General features: G+C 46.9%; 1 protein-coding gene across 1 annotated transcript in view; it reads left to right on the top strand.

Moving 5' to 3' along the window:
* The first annotated feature begins 1,233 nt into the window (after positions 1-1,233).
* The window catches only part of PLEKHG1 (pleckstrin homology and RhoGEF domain containing G1), a 228,083-nt gene continuing 215,461 nt past the window's right edge, over positions 1,234-13,855 (top strand). Inside the window, exon 1 of the mRNA XM_067701771.1 lies at positions 1,234-1,488. The gene's annotated coding sequence lies outside the window, so the exon portion shown is untranslated. The remainder of the gene's footprint in view (positions 1,489-13,855) is intronic.

Raw genomic sequence — 13,855 nt, 5'->3', positions numbered from 1 at the left:
GCTCTGGGTACTGGAAAGGGTCTGATTCAGCCTCCTGAGTCTGCAGGTACTGTCTGTGAAAAGAAACTAGCCCCTGTCCTGCCGACCTCACAAGGGTATTGCTTTGAAGATGGCAAAAATCTGTTTGAGTTGCGTTGCAAATCTTCCATGGTAAATGTACCCCGAGCATAACCCAGTCTCATAGCTTTAGGTAATGCAAGTCAGTTGTGGAGACAAAATAAATTGTAAAACAGAATACAAACTGCACGTTGTAGGGAGAGAATTACGACATTGTGTGGCCCTACTGCTCAAAACCTTATTTTATTTCATATCTTTATGATAATTTTCATAACCGTATTCATGCATCAGAGCAGATAAAGGGGGGAAATCAACAACAATAATAGCTAACATTTACCCAGCAAGTGTGCCAGGAACCTTCTAAGCCTTTTCTGGGCATTATCTTATTTACCTCACAAGAAGCAACTCTGTGAGGTAGCGCTGTCATCATTATCCCCATTTTACAGATGAGGAAACTGAGGCACAGAGAGGTTAAATAATTCTCTCAAGACCACACAGCTCGTCACTGCTAAAGCTGAAGAGCTGTGAGCACGTCATGTAAGAGCGCATTCTTAAGAACTACAGAACCTCATGGAGTCAATAGGCAAACGCGTACGGCTGCCTTTGAAGGGAGGTAAGTGCTGAGAAATCACTTTGCGTGCCTTTGACGTTCATCTTAGGCACCTTCGACTCAGGTCATCATCTCACTGCACACACAGCTGGTGCCTTTAAACACCTATCTGGCTATTTCAAAGATCAGTCTTCTTTGCCTCCTTTTCCACTTTTACTTTCTCTAAGCAAAGGTTAGTTGGTACATTAACTGAGGTCATTAGGGTAATGACGCCTGAAAAACAGTGAGCTTCCCCCCTCTTTGTACATATTATTACCACAGAGCTTCTGTGTTACTACTAAAATGTCGAATTAATCATTCGGGGTATTATTTTTACAAAATCATATGGGAAACTATCACGTCTAAGAGAAAGCTGAACCTGAGGATCCCGGAACATGAAGAAAAGTCATGTGTCTACGAAAACAGTAGCAGGGATTTTTTTTTTTTTTTTTTGGTAATTTTTTTTCCCCCGGGGGCTGTAATTTGACTGCTCGCTTTGGCAACGCTCCAGAGACAAGTCCAAGTGCTTAATCTCTTTCTCCTTCTCTCTCCCCCTCCACCTCCCCACCGTTCTCGCCCGGGCAGAGGGGAGGAGGCACCGCAGATCCGCTGCTCGCGGCGGCGGGGCCCGCATCCCTGCGCCGGGAGGGGCGGGTCGGGGCGCGGCCGCCGAGCGGGGAGCGCGGCCGAGCGGCGGGGCCGAGCCCGAGGAAGAGGAAGTCCGAGCCGGAGCGGCGGTGCAGGGCGCTCGGCGGGCGCCGGAGCCGGCGCAGCGCAGCGCAGCCGCACCTTCCCGGGCCGACGTGCGAGGGCGGCCCGCGCCGGGAGCCGCCTCTACCCGGGTAAGCGCCCGCTTCGCTGGACACCGGGTCCTTTTCCAGGGACGGGACCGCTCGGCCGGGAGCCCCGGGGAAGGGGAAGGGGCCCGGGGCACCCTCGGCCCGGCGCCCCAGATCCGCAGGTGGAGGCGAGCGGAGCGCGGTACCGGGTTCCTGTCCCCCGCGCCCATCCTCGCGGGTGGGGGCCGGCGGGGTCGGGGGAGCGCCCCGCCGCCGGGACCTGGGCCCGCCCCTGCCCGCCGCCGTCCTGAGGGGGCGACCCGCCGCCGCCGCCGCCGCCGCCCGGCTCCGGGCTCCGCGTCCCCGAGCCCCGGTCCCTGAGTCCCTGGCTCTCCCGTCCCTCCACCGGCTGCTGCGGCGGAAAAGGGGCTCCTTAGTGCGCGCAGGAGCGTTACCAACCCAACCCTCACAGCCCAAACGGCACAGTCGGAAAACGGGACCCGAGCGCCCGCCGCTCTCGGTCAGCTCCCCACCACCGGGCCCGGGCGCCTGGGCCCCCAGGAGCGGCGAACCGCGGTGGGAGTCGGAGGCCGGAGCTCTGTGGCGCGTTTGGCTGGCAGGATCTCTGCCTTTGTACATCTAGCCTTGGTGTCCCAGCTCTGCAAATACGTCCCCTCGGGGGGGGGGGGCGGTGTCGAAAGCCGGTGTCCCGTCCATCACGGGGTCGATGTAACACCTGGTCCACGGGGACTCTGCCGACCTTCCTGGCCTCGGAGGACAGCCAGGGTCTGCGGTGATGCCCGCAGCACCTCCCCTCCCCCCACCCCCCACCCGCGCTTTGTGTCCTCTGGTGAGACTTTGGTTCTTAAATCAGAAGCCTAGGAAGGTTCTAATCGGGAAAAGTCGTTAAGCTGTGGCATTTCATTCTGTTCCTGGGAAACAATGAGGTGGATGACTTTTTAAACGCTCTGGTGGAGTCTTGTTTGTAGAGCCGGTATTTCCTTAAGTTCTGGTCCTTAACCCTCCCTTTGTACCACCCTCAGGTGGCCAAGGCTACTGCACATAGTTTTGAAATTGTAGAGGGTGAGTCCGGGGGAAGGCTGTTTGCAGCAGGCATCGCGGAAGACAAGGTCGATCGCAGAGGGAGAGTTGGTTTGGGGGTTTTCCGACGACTGGGTACAGAACTTCCTTGTGTTTTCGTATTTAAACCAGGAGACCAGCATGTTGACTCTGGGTCAGATTCGTCTTCGAACAGAATTCCAGGCCTAGAGAGATCATGTAATGCTATAAACAGAGTTATCAAGTGTTAAAATCAGCGTCTCCGGGCCGCTCAGTTTCTGTATACTTTTAAAGAATTTATGGACTTTGGATTTTGATTAAACGCTATTAAAACATTTCCAGGCTTATCGTGTCTGGGAATAAGAAACTCCATTCTAATTTCATCTTTGCCAAGTCAGACCTGAGCAAGCGGTCCGCCTCTGGTGGCCTTGGCTTCTCCCTTGTGCAGTGATGGAGGAACCAGGGAGTTTCTAAAGCTTCAGGCTCGCTCCTCACCGCACCACTCCCACCCCATAGTGCTTGTTTGGTCCACTGTATTTAAGATTTAGATACAAAAGTGATGGTTTGATATTATGGTCCTTTACCATCTTTGAGTCTGACTTCCCAATTCCTCACTTTGCTTTTGGTCCTGTTTGAAACCTGGTGTCTAAGCCACCAACGCCCCCGAAGAAACGTTTTCCCCAGAGTTCTCCTTCCTCATTGGCGTCATCCTCATAAGGTCATCAACAGCTGTCACTGCATGACCTTCCTTTTCCCTGGTATAGCTCTCCCTGAAGCTTTCCACTGAAGGGCAAGGCGCAGTGAGAAACGGTTACCTGGCAGTCAGACCCATGCCTGAGTCCTGCTTCCCTTGATGGTTTTTTTCCTGCTCATCTCCATCCTCACCATGGGCACCAGCTTCCTTCTGTGACTTTAACATGGACGATGTTACCAAATACAAGCTTAAATATTTCCCTGGGAGACTCAATCTGTGCTTCAAAAGGATTAAATGATCATTTTTTAACAAATGGATAGGAAGTGGCCAAGTAAGTTTTCAGAAGAAAGAATAATCAGTGCTGTCTTGTTCTCCTCCTTTTTGAGGCTATGATTTTTTAAGTGATTTAATGGTTTGTAGTCTGACACATAAACACAGGAAATGCTTGAGTAGCACTAAATCTTTTGAGCCCTTAGTAGACTATAAAGCAATTCCTGAATCTATGCTCTGATTTTTAAAGGCTGCAATCCACTTTGTACAGATTTCTCTTCCCTCCCCCTTTGCGAGTAGTTGGTCTTTCGAACAGCTGCCATCTGTGAATCCTCATGCAGGTGAGATTATATCCATGGAACAGTAAAACTAGATGCATCTTGCATGAGCCAGCCAAGCCCGTACATCTTAAAGATGTGTGAAAGCTCTAGTGGTTAAGAACAAGTGCTCTGGAATTAGCTGACCTGTGTATGAAGTTTGCCTCTGCAGCTCAACAGCAGTGCGACCTTGACCCCTCTAAGGAAGTTATTTAGACATGGATTATTTTATAATGGAGAAAATGTAGCAGTCATAGTTGATCATTCTCTCCGGATTATCTCACCTTTGCTCATTCCTTCCTCTGTAAATTTAGGAAGTAGTGACCCTTCCCTCTTGAACGGTGCTGAGCATTGATGATTATTAACAAATTAATCTGCAGTAAGTGGTGGGTGCACTGTGTGCTTCCAGATGATTACTGTTGATAAACCAAGTCCCAGGAGTGAGTGATTTTGTTGGCAGTTACGCAGCTCTCAACTGGCAAAGCTGTGATTTAACCCAGGTTCACTTCTCTTACTCCTGAACTTCACTACCTAGAAATGGTGGTGGCATGGGGACATATTTTAAATTAAATGTAATGGTTCACTCTTTAAGAAAAAAATCCCTTGCCTCTTTTGACTTAAAAAAGAACATAGTTTCCAAAGCAAAATGTTCATGTATTCAAGCAGGGATGGGAATAGAAACATCTTCTAGACAAAGACCCTAAGCAGCCTAGTGCTTGTGTTTGGCAGGCATCTCAAATATTAACGTTTCATGACAGCCTGCATCAATCTTGCTTTATAAAATGAAGAGCTGACCCCAAGCCAGTTGGGCATTCAGAGCCATGGGCGTCTGTGCCGAGGAGAACTTACTAACTGCAGGGCCCGCTTTCAAGTAATTAAGAGATGGCTACATGCTCTGCTGCTTATTGCTCACGCTGATGAAAAGCAACAGATGCTTTAGCAGAGATGATAGAAATATAGGCTGGACATGCTAGTGAGGGGGCCTGGGTTTGCTGTTAAAGTAACTAGGCCGCAGGTCATCCAGATGCTGCAGAACAACTTCACGGATGCTTGGGTGACCCCCATCCCAGTGACTAGAAGTTGCCTGTAGTTCTAGCGTAGTTTTCATGTTCGAGTCATGTTTAAGTATATTTCCAATCTATATACACAAAGTTACCCAGAAATGTTTCTCTGCTGAGCTACAAGCCATGTACAAATCTCTAAACCTAAACATCTCCTTTTGGTAAATATTGAATTACTGTTTGATGGAAAGCAAAAGTAGGCTGGATTCATGGATCTGAACAATCCCTAACCCTCCTCTTCTTTCCCCCTTCCCATCCTGGAGGAGGAATCCTGGAGGAAGGGCAGCTTCAAGAGTGTTCATGTTAGGCTATGTTTTTAAAAGATTCCAGCTACGCCCCCCTTGATGTACTAAACTGATGTCTTTAATTAAGAAAGCTATTCGGGTAAGCTTTAATGACCAGGGTGCTGTTGAGCCTACAGAAGCCACTTATCACCAGCATTAAGAAGATCAAACCATTGCAGCATTTGGCCAAAAGCTAGTAAGCCTTCAAGTGTGAGAAGGACATCTTTTAAAAAGATCAAAGACAAAGTTGAAACGTGTGTGAGTGTAATAATCGCTGAAACTTTAGAATTTTCATAAAAGGAATCAATAAATCTCATGTTTGAAGTGGCAAATAGATCTTACCATTGTCCACTCCGTGTCCAGTGACATTAAGCACTGACTTAAATGCCCTGACTCTGAACAGAAATGGAGGAGGACGATGAGAAGTTCTAGATCAGGGGGTGGTGAACCTTTTCCTGTAAAGAGCCAGATGGAAGTATTTCAGGCTTTGTGGGCCATGCACATACCTGTCGTATATTCTTTGATTTGTAGGAGGGGGGATTGGTTGTTTACATAAACCCTTTAAAAACGTAAAAACTGGGGCTTCCCTGGTGGCGCAGTGGTTGAGAGTCCGCCTGCCGATGCAGGGGACGCGGGTTCGTGCCCCGGTCCGGGAAGATCCCACATGCCGCGGAGCGGCTGGGCCCGTGAGCCATGGCCGCTGAGCCTGCGCGTCCGGAGCGTGTGCTCCGCAACGGGAGAGGCCATGACAGTGAAAGGCCCGTGCACCGCAAAAAAAAAAAAAAAAAAAAAAATGTAAAAACCGATCTTTGCTTGAAAGCCATACAAAACAGTCTTTTCACTGGAAATCTAAATAAATGTTAGTAAACCAAAAAAAGAAAAAATATGGCAGCCGTAGTTTGCCAACTGTGTCCTAAATGAAATATTCTGTCTGTGATATCCTTTAGTATTTTTGTGGAGCCCCCAGATGATAAAGTTCATAGGCTCTGTCTAAGCTGACTCGCTATAGACTGACTTATAATCAAATCTCCTGTGTTACTGTTTTTTCCAGTCACTCTTCTTTATTTTCTCTTTACACTGGGCTTAGAGGTCTCTGTTAGACATAGCGATCAGTTGACATAGGACTGACAGCACCAAATTTCAACACTCATCCTTGAGTGAGATGCAGGACAGGGAGAGAAGCTCAGCTGGGATGGAATAAAGTCCACATTGAAACGGGTCATTGACAAAGATCACTGATCATATGAAATGAAGTTCAAACCCCCCAGGATGGTACCCAAGACCTTCATGCTTGCTTTTCTCCCAGCACCTTCCCAGGTGTACTCTATGTCTCTCTCACTCAGGATAACTCACAGAGCCCTATGTGGGCTGTGCTCTCTCTCACCAATGCTGGGATCCGTCCACACAAAGTTTAAATATACATCTCTTTCGTGGAGCCTCTCCTGACCTTATTGGGAAGAAATATGGGCCCCTGCAGCTCCATATTAACGCAGGACCTTACACGTGAAGCATGTAGAAGGACAGAGAAGTGTGGTGATCCCCAGTGGACAAATATTACCTTTCAAGTTTGGGAGAACAGTCTTATTCTTCTCTGTAGCTTCAGAGATCCTACCTCACCTCTTTGGGCCACTCGCAGAATCAGACCCATTTCCAGGCTTTGCATGTGATACGCAGTACAGCATGGCACCGATGTGTCTGGATTTGAAGTCAGGCTGAGCTGACATCTAGTCTGGGCTTCTCCACTTTACCTGCTGCCCCATCTTTAAAGTCAGTAATGAGAATGACCTCTCGATTGCTAGGAATAAATGAGATTATTTTTCTCTGACGAGCATTTAGTTCAGGGTCTGACGTGTAGTGATTGCTCAATAAATGGCAACTTTTGTTCATTCCAGGGTCATCTATTGAGAACCTACTATCCCTGGAATGGTGCCTGACGCTGCTCTAGGAATAGCAGTGAATACAAGAGCCATGGTCTCCATAGTGATACGATCAGTAAGCGGAGAGAATCAGGGTAGGGGATGGGCCACCGTAGACTGGTGCTCCAGGAAGCCTGTCAGAGAAGGCAAGGTTTGAACTGCAACTTTAATGAGATTGATGAGTCCCTGTTTCATCAAATCTAAGATGCTTTTGAAACACACCCTTTTTTAATGTACCATTAAGAGAGAAGAAATGCTGTCAATAAAATTGACACAGTCTCCTGTAAGATGCATCCCTAGGCTGTGAAAAATGTGCATCTTAGCAGCAATGAAATGCATTAATATTGGTGCTCAATAAATATGCATTGAATAAGTTAGTGTTACGCCATGTTTGCCTCCAAGGTTCAGCTCCGATGGTTTACGTTGTAACTGAGTTGGTCTCTTCTGTTTCTTAGGTCTGAAAGATTGACTTGGAACTAGCAAAGGGTACAATATAGTAAAGTAAAGTATTGTGAGACATTTGTGATCCAACGTGCTTTAAAAATAGTTTAAAACATTGGCTTTGGTCATCTCAATGGGCAAAGTGTCTTGGTGACTCCTGTTGAAGTGAAATTGGCCTGGACATAACTTGGGTAGGAGTGAAGTTGAGCAGCTCTTGCAGCCGACAATTCCTTCTGGCAGCTGTCCGTGGAGATGTGTGAATCTTTGATGCACAGAAAGGCCTTCCTCAGGGCAATGAAGGCATTAGCTGGAGCTGACTTCCTTCTGTTTCCCAGATTTAACGTGACATAAATACTCCTCTTCTCCTCTGTATCCCAAGGGGCTGATCATTCCTCTAACCAAGCAGGTCCTCTGTGATAATGAAATGAAGGCGGCTCCCCTTAGAGCCACCCCCCTGCCCTCCTCTGGCAAGTCTCTGGGTTTTCACAGTCCAAGCAGTGTTCTCCTCTCTCTCTCCACCCTCCTCCTTGCTTAGAGAGTAAAACACTGCTTAAGTCTTTGCTTTCTGACCACCCTCTAAACTCTCTCCCTCGTCAAGATCTTTTTCTGAACCCAGTTGGGAACCTGCTCCAACTCTCCCCTTCTGTCCAAGATCTCAGCTTCTGGATGGATGACTCAACGGGGGCTTTGACAATACTTAGCTATTTCTAGCTGTCATAAAGTGCGCTTTCATGCTGTTTTGATTTTAATTTCAACACGTCACTCAAGTCCCGCACACACGTCGGCACGCCTGCCCTCCACACATGGTGAGCGTACCTTTCCTTCTGCCCGCCCGGAGTCTGTCCTTGTGGGACCCTTTCAGCAACTCCCACCCTCTCCCAGCAAACTTCCCTGCCTGCACCCTGTCTGGCTGGGAAGGGTCTGTCAGCACTAGGCCACGGAGGAAGCGAATGCAGACCTTGCTCCCTTCCAGGCACAACCTTCCTCCACCTTCTCCTGTGACGGAAGCCCTCATGCTATAGGGGGTGTTTCGAACCCTTGCCAACTCTAGCTGAAATATGAGTCTTTGGAAACAAGTAGATGCAACAGAAAGGCCATTTGCATTCCAGGGATGCATATTAACCATGGTCCAGCCTCAAGATGATTTAAGGCTGTCTCCGACCTGTGGCTGGAATGCTTGTCGGGGTGTGTGAAGATGCCAGGCCACAAGGAAGGAGTGGGGACCGTCGCAGAGTTCAGCTTCCCATGGTTGTATGATTACAGGCAGTCCTCAAACACTAACATCTGTGCTTCTCTGATGTGCTGGGAGAGAGGAAAAAACTGTAATCTGGGGCATAAATATACGATCCTGTGTTTATTCCCTTTAACCATGCAAACCTGTTATTAGTTTAAGCATCTATGTTGTGCTTAAATATTACAGCTGCTTCAAAGGAGGATACGGTAGCTGGTCTGAAACAGCTTACCATTTAAGTACTCAGTTGTCTCACACTTTTAAAATTTGAATCGACTAAACATATGAATTATGAAGCATAAGAGTCAAAATCAGGGATATCGGATCACGGAGTGGGGTATGCAGAGCAGAAGCCCATTCGAGGAGATGTAGACTTTAAAAGTGATTTTTATAAAGAGAAAACGCTTTGGGAGTTTGGGAGTGCCATGTACACACTACTGTATTTAAAATATATAACCAATTAGGACCTACTGTATAGCACAGGGAACTCTGCTCAATATTCTGTGATAACCTAAATGGGAAAAGAATTTGTACAAGAATAGATACATGTATATGAATAACGGAATCATTTTGCTGTATACCTGAAACGAACACAACATTGTAAATCAAACTATACTCCAATATAAAATAAAAATGAAAAACAAAACAAAAAAGAAAACCCTTCCTTTACCTCGTGCCCTTCACACCTTAGATCAGAGTTTTTAGAGAATTTCTTGCTAAGGACTAATGAGGGTGAGGCTAGAAGGGTGATGAGATGGGCAAGGAACAGGCAGAGAATGGGCGCCCAGATGGGCTGAGGAGCGTTGGCTGTGTCTAGGAAAAGTGCTTTGGGAAATATTTGTAAGCTTATGGAATATAGTTATGGAGCAAAATCTTGGTGGTCTTGGCTTTTTTCCACTTTTCTTCAGTGTCTATGTGAGATAAATGCTTATTTTCCCCTCCCTCCTTTAACAGTCGTTCAGATTAAACTCTAAGGAATTGCCATTTAGTCACAATACTTGATATTTGATCTTGACACTAAAATGGCAAGGAAAGCAATGTGAAAATAATGTTTCTGAGGCATGTGGCCCCCTGTGGCCCATAGGTATACCAATCACAAGGAAGCATTACCTCGAGCAAGTTGGAATCCAGAGGATTTCCCAGAAGCGTCGTTATCAAGAAGCACTCTTTCTTTCTTCTTTCTTTCCCTTTAGAACTTATCCCGATAGAAAGCAAATGCTATGAAGTTCTAAAAATCGAGTTGTGATGAGCACTGTAGTAGCCACGCCTTTCAGAATCCAGAATCCCCCTGAAGAAAAAAGAGAGGTTTGTTTCACTTTATGATCTGCCACACCAAGATGCAGTACTATCTAATCTAATCCTATAGTTCAGGAAATTTCCAAACAGGAAGTTAACAGGTGTTTGTTTTTACCTTCTTATATAAGTGAAGAAGAAAGCACCTTTCTGTATTAGCTAAAGGCATAATAGCTAGCAATAACTATTCTAAAAAACCCCTTGGCTTCGGGTTACTAATATGAGCAGAAAGCATACTTTGCAAATGTTCGGAAACGACATACCATGCTCTTAAAAGAGAAAATTCTTACTTGATACTTCAGTATGCATGAGATATAGCAATCAAATCTAATACTTTCTTGCTTTCTTTCCTTACTTATTGTAATGCTAGTTCCAGCACTGTTTCTGTGACATTAATTATGGGAAAAATGGTGTGCATGGGAGAGATAAGTTTGTTTTTCTAAGGTCTGAATAATCAGAGTTGAAATGTGGGAATAGTCTGGAATTAGGCAGCCTATATATGTCATTTGGACATTATTTGAAAACGCCTGCTAACCTGGGGGTAAGACTATATAATAAAGATACTGTGAGGCTTAAATGCATAATGTCTATATAGCACCCAGTACATAATAAGCCCTTGATAAATAGTGGTTCTCTTACTATGTTTACTGGGTGTCACACTTAAGTTTTATTCCCTGCTACTAGACGTCTGGAACAATAAACCAACATGAAAATAGCTGAGAAAAAACATCTCAGTGGTGGAAGAACAGCCTTTCTCCTGAGGCAAAAGTAAGAGAGAGCGAAGAGGAACACTGTTGCGTTGGTTTTTACTGTAGCAGAGACAGATTATACATTACACTTGGGAATTCAGATTAGAATTCGTGTATTCAACAAAGATAATTTCCTGAATTCTGCGGATACAGTGATGAACAAAACAGACCAAATCTGGAGTGAAGGGGGAAAATCCGTGCGATGAGTGCTTTAAAGAAAAGAAAAGAGGGAAATGGGTTGGGGCCGGGAGTGGCCTGTTATTTGCCTGGGTGGTCAGAAAGGCCTGTCTGAGCTGGTTACATCGAGCCAAGATCTGTATAATAAGAAATGACCTTAAGAAGATGCGAGGGAAGAACATTCTTGGCAGAGAGAAGAAAAATACGTATGGAGGCCCTAAGAGAGACAAAAGCTCCATGAGTTCTAGGGAAAGAAAAGCAGGCTGTGAGTGAACAAGGGAGGCAGAAGAAAGCGTGAGGTGAAGGTGGAGAGGGAGGTGGGGCCTGAATCTCGTAGGTCTTTATAATATTGAAGATCTTTACCGTGGCTTAAAAGAGAAATAGCCTATGATACCTGGATGGTATCGCTTACACGAGGAATCTAAAAGCAGTGGTACAAATGAACTTATTTTCAAAGCAGGAACAGACTCACAAGACTTAGAGAATGAATTTATGGTTACCAGGGTGGGGCGGGGGAAAGGATAGTTTGGGAGTTTGGGATTGACAAGTACACCCTGCTGTATTTAAAACGGATAACCAGCAAGGACCTACTGCATAGCACAGGGAACTCCGCTCAGTATTCTGCAGCAACTTAATTGGGAAAAGAATTTGAAAAAGAATAGATACAGGTACCTGTGTAACTGAATCACTTTGCTGTACACCTGAAACTAACACAACATTGTTAATCAACTCTACTCCAATATAAAATATAAAGTTTTTTTTTTTTTAAAAAAAGAGGCGCCGTGCAAAGCCACTGGAGGGTTTGAGGCAGGGGAGCGACAGAATCTGATCAATTATCTTTCAGTTGGGAGCAGCGGTACAGAGAGGATGCTGGCAACGGCAGCAGGTTGACTCGGAACTGGAACGTCAGCCACTTAGTTACTCTGCCTACTAGAAAATAATCAAATGCAATAGCTCTCAAAATATTCTGATTTAAATTTTCTGGCTCAAAGAGTGAGGGCCTATTGTGTTTCAAAATAAATCCACAGAAACACCGTGCAGCAGCCCGCCCGAGCCTCCCGCTGCTATTCATATGCCTTCTGAGATTTATCTATTGGCTTTTGCACAATTGATTTAAAGTCACCCACCCAGAACTGGGCTCACAATCTCCATTTCCAGACCCACCTCTAACTTCCTGGGGTTGTTTCTTTTCCCTCCTTTTCCAATGCTTAGTTCATAGCATACCACAATTCATTGGTCAGGAGAAGCCTTTTTTTTTTTTCCTTTTCTGCCTTGTCCAGTCAGTCAGCAATGACTTCCTAAACAGGTCTCCGTCCATATTCACTTATTCATGTCCCCCTCCCATCCGCTCAGATGCTCCTCGCTTGCCTAGCCCACTAGCATAGTTGGTGAGCCAGCATGGGTTGATGTATCTAGAATACAATCTGACCAGTGAACGTGTTGTCATAGAGGCCTCTTCTAATGGCTTCACCCAACAGAAAGGCTGACAGTAGAACTTCAGGTGGAGACACGAGTCCCAGGTAGAGAGCCTTTGGTATTCCTCTGGTCATGTTTTCCCTCTAATATCTCAGGTCGAATCCATAGGCAAACTGGGCTCTTCGTCCCAAATATCCAGAATCCCGTGACTTCTCAGTCTTCACTGCTGCCACTGGGTCCGGTCCAGCTGCTCTCTCTGCCTGGATGGTGCAGTAGGTTCCTAACCGGTCTCCTGGCTCAGCCCCACGCTCCCTCAGCCAAAGCGATCCTCGCTCAGACTCCTCTCACGGTTTCCCATTTCGTTCAGAGTCAGAAGCCAATCCACGGAACGGCCTCTGAGCCCCCGCAGTGGGACCCCTGCCCCGCGCTCTCGCTCTGATCTGCCGCCTGCCCCTCCCCACGTGCCCACCCTCCCCCGGCTCGCCGGCCCCTCTGCTGGTCCCAAATACGCCAGACGAGCCCCGGCCTCAGAGTGTTTTCATGACCTCTGCCTGGAACATTCTTCCCTGGATATCAAAGCTTTACCGTCTCACTTCTTTCAGTCCCCTGCGCAAGCGTCCCCTTATCAAAGAAGCCTTCCTGATGGTGCTGTAGAAAACGGCAGCCTCCGTACCTTGGAGGCCGCTGTAGCCTTCTTACCCTACTTCATTTGTATGCACAGCATTTAAGAACACTTAACAAAGGATATAGTTGTTTCTTGTCTGTTCTTCCATGAGGAGAGAGGCCCTGTGCTGTTCACACTGTATTTCCAATGATTTAGAACAGTGCTCAGCACAGAGAGAAGCTTCACTTTTCGAATACATCAACATCACCTCGGCAATTGCCACCTCTTGCCTCGAAGTCAGGTAAATTCTGCTTGCAGTCTGATGCTGCTGCACCATGTTCTAGAACGAGATCAGCGCCTAAGGTGCTGTGTGCGGGGATGGGTGGGTGTGTTGGAGTAGAAGTGGTGGAGAACCTGCCTTATGACTCCACCTTCCTCCACCCTCCATCCTCCCTCCATCCCTGCCCTCACCCTCCTGGGCTTCAGAGGAAGCTTCCTTTGGAGGTCCGCCTGGGCCCCTTGCCTGCAGTGTCTGCTCTCTAGCACCACGCAGCCCCGAAAGCCTTACTCTTGGCTGTTCTCCCCTATCTGCCTTATTCCTCTGCAGTACCCACGGCACCACTCAGAAAATATCAAGACAACGCTTGATATTCAGGTCTAATCTTTTACCCTTCCTTTGTCCAGATGCTACTTATCCATCGCAGTAGGTGGTGTGGTATGACAGTTAAACATTCAGACTCTGGCGCTGGGCTACCTGGATTCAGACTGGGTTGCATCGCTTAGAGTTTTCATGACCTTGAACAGACTTTTAACCCCCCCTAAGCTAAGGGGCAGCGACTTACAGATGAGGGAAGCAGCACCAGCTTCTGGGATTATGATGAAGATCAAAGCCCACCATTCTTTAATAGGCTTGCAAAA

This window comes from Pseudorca crassidens, chromosome 13 (genome assembly GCF_039906515.1).
Source record: "Pseudorca crassidens isolate mPseCra1 chromosome 13, mPseCra1.hap1, whole genome shotgun sequence".
Classification (NCBI taxonomy): Eukaryota; Metazoa; Chordata; class Mammalia; order Artiodactyla; family Delphinidae; genus Pseudorca; species Pseudorca crassidens.
Note: the sequence above shows the minus strand (reverse complement) of the source record. Positions and strands in the feature narration are given on the sequence as shown.